This window comes from Mus pahari, chromosome 14, assembly GCF_900095145.1.
Source record: "Mus pahari chromosome 14, PAHARI_EIJ_v1.1, whole genome shotgun sequence".
NCBI lineage: Eukaryota > Metazoa > Chordata > Mammalia > Rodentia > Muridae > Mus > Mus pahari.
The window spans coordinates 26,283,887-26,287,033 of record NC_034603.1 but is presented as its reverse complement, the minus strand read 5'-3'; the positions used below and the strand labels follow the sequence as shown (position 1 = coordinate 26,287,033).

At 52.7% G+C, this 3,147-nt stretch overlaps 1 protein-coding gene across 1 annotated transcript in view; it reads right to left on the bottom strand.

The window, feature by feature from the left end:
• The window catches only part of Lypd8 (LY6/PLAUR domain containing 8), an 11,151-nt gene extending 8,718 nt beyond the window's left edge, over positions 1-2,433 (bottom strand). Inside the window, exon 1 of the mRNA XM_021211786.1 lies at positions 2,392-2,433. The gene's annotated coding sequence lies outside the window, so the exon portion shown is untranslated. The remainder of the gene's footprint in view (positions 1-2,391) is intronic.
• Between the last annotated feature and the right edge of the window lie 714 nt (positions 2,434-3,147).

Here is a 3,147-nt window from a genome sequence, read left to right as displayed (position 1 = left end):
GGATTTCTGAGTTCGAGGCCAGCCTGGTCTACAAAGTGAGTTCCAGGACAGCCAGAGCTACACAGAGAAACCTTGTCTCGAAAAACCAAAAAAAAAAAGAAAGAAAGAAAAAAGAGAGAGAGAGAGAGAGAGAGAGAGAGAGAGAGAGAGAGAGAGAGAGAAACAAAGAAAGAGTCTGTCATTTTGACCTATCATATAGGCCTGTGTGTAAGGAGGTCGGTTCACCTATGGCAGCCAGGAAAGTACAAGGAAAGAGGAGAGGGCCCCCATTGTCTCCCTCAATGAGCTAACTTCTAACCACCCTCCTTAAGGTCCCAGCACCTCATTGTAGAGCTGCAGGCTGATGACCAGGCCATGGGCTTTTGAGGGATACTTGAGATTCAAATCCTACCAGGGCCCTAGATAAATAGAGCTGCCCTAGGTTCTGTGTCCTCCTCACTCCCCTCTGGTTCTGCATTCCCCTCAGCTTCCCCTCACCTCCCCCAACACAGATCCTGTGTCCCCTTCCCACTCCAGAGTGCAGTGGGTATTCTCCCTCCAGGGGTCTCCTGCACTCCCTCCCTGGGGTGCTCAGGGGCTTGGCTGCCTCACCTATGCAGGTGCCTGTGAGCCCTTGCTATGCCCCCAAGCCCTTTACACGAGCTCATCTGTCCACCGAGGCAACCCGGTACTATTCTTAGAACCTGGTCAAAACTGAGATGAGAGAAATGCCCTCAAAATCAAGCTCTTCCTCCAGAGAGGTGTCAGAGCTGGGACACGCCCATTCCGCTCTGCCTCAAGACACACCTCGAAACCCCAGGCCTGGACACACCAAAGCTCCTGAGTCAGATTAAATTGTCACCAAGTTCTCAGCACCTAGCATTCCTTACCTGTAAATCGTCAGGATTAGCTCTTGGAGGCTTGCTAGGCTTTTGCTGTGTTTGTTAGGGTCCTAGGTCACAGCTTGGGAGTTTTGCTTTGCCCGAATAGCAGCATGACACAGAAAGCAAACATTTGCACGGAGCCCTCCCTGGTTATATTATTTACTCTATAAATGGCAGCCATGGCCAAATGGGGTTAAATCCACTCAAGGTAGATAACGACACACCTGTCTGTCAGTACAGGAGCCACTGGTCAGATGCTCAGTAGCCACAGATGCTGAGCAGCTGCTCCCAGCCAGAGCAGACAGAACTCTCCCATCCCATGGAGTACTCCTAACACCACACCCCTGCACCCACAAGACAGGCTGGTGTCTGCCGCGTTCCCCAGACATGCAACCTCAGGAAATAGCAAAAGCAGCCCAGGCTCAAAGCAGGACACGCTCCAGGCTCTTCCCATGACAGCTGCCACAGGCTGAGGAAGAGCTGACCTTTTCCAGGGAAAACATCCCTTTTCCTGCTCCATCTTGTCCCACCGCTCAAACACACAGCCCATCATCACACGGCACGCACACAGCAGTGTGGCCTTCTGGTTGACTTACTAGGGACTAGGGGAAAAGGAAAGGAAACTAGCCTGGTCAGAGAGACAGGAGACCAACGCGTTTCCCCAGTGGCCATGAAGTTTAGAAACCCAAAAGACAGATAGCATGTGTCTTGGTTAGAGTAGGTGACACTCGAGCTCTGCATTCATTCACATACCAAGGCACCTCTCCAGGTCTGGAACCTCAACGGCTGGGGAAAAGACTTCTCGAACCTAATTCCTGGGAAGGAGAAGAGCAAGAGAGATAAAAGATGTGGGGAGAGGCAACCATAGACGGACAGTCATAGCACAGGTCACCTCAGCTCCACCACCAGCCTGATGGTGAGTCTTAATCTCCAGGCCCAGAGACGTCAGGACCTGGCTAGCAGACAGCAGAGAGGCAGAGTCTAGCGACAATCCTGTAGTGGGACATGAGGTCTGTCAATCACTTCTATTGACTGGAAGAACAAGGGTCTTATGTAGCCCAGGCTAGCCTCATACTGACTTTGTAATCAAGGATGACCTTTAACTTCTAATACTCCTGCCTCTGTGTCCTGAGTTCTGGGCTGACAGACATCCACCACACCCAGTCTCTGAGGCACTAGGGATGGAACGCAGCACTTCCAGCTTCTTAGGCACTCCGCCACTTGAACTCCATCTCCGGGGCCCTTCCTGACTTGCAACATTCAGCATTCAGCTTCCCAAGTTGCTGGCATCTGCCAGGGAAGCCAGAGCTCAAAGGCAGTGTGCCACACGGACAACAGAATGCCACGGAAGCTACCTCCCTCTCCCAGCCTCAGCCTCTGCTACAGCCTGCCCATCTTGAAATCAGGACAGCCGTGGGTAACGCTGAACCTCAAGAACATCCTGAACACTAGCCAGAGCAAGCCCGAGTGCCCCGAGTGCCCCACCCCCACCTCCAGGATTCAGGCTCCAACCTCAGAGTCCCCTCACCTTCTGGGTCCAGCCAAGGACGCTATCCCGAGAAAGGTGGAACTTGGTGTTGGAGCAGGTGTGGAGCACCTTATATAGTAGGTGGCTGTATGATCTAAAAGCCCAGCTGCCTTCTGGGGAGGGGCCTTTTGTTAGCCAGGCCCCAGCTTAGGGCTGTTAGACAGTGCCCTGCCCAACCGTAGTAACCCTTAACCCTTGGCCCCTGTGTAGGTGGTGTTCTTTCTGAGACCTGCTGGAATTGGAAGTACCAGTCTTTCCCACAGTGTGTGAGAGGACACAGTGTGTTCCGACCATCTTCCAGAGTCAGCTGTAGCCTACTGGCTCACTTCCATAACCTGGGACTGGCATTCCTGAATTCCGGCTTGCTTTACAGTCGACTCCCAGTTCTGGCAAAATCCTCGTTTATAGATGAGGAATCCCAGCTGTGGAAGGAAAATGTAACAGGCTTGCCCATGGCAGGTCACAGGACAGGGTGGGATGGATCACAGGAAGGCCACACCATACAGAAGAAAAGAGTCTCAAGCCTTTTGGGTCAATGACTTAACTGGATTCAGTTTCAGAATTTTTCCAGCCAAGTTAAAGCTAAGCGCACTGTGCAGATGCATGGGATGATGGGTGGGCCAGGAAGGGAAGCTTGCCCACAGCAGGCTCTCCTCAGGGCCTCCAGCAGGGATGACTGCCTTCTCTAACCACCAGGGTAGCTTCCTGTGCTACATCTGAGCAGCCAGCATTGACCAGAACCTAGGTCAGGTGCAC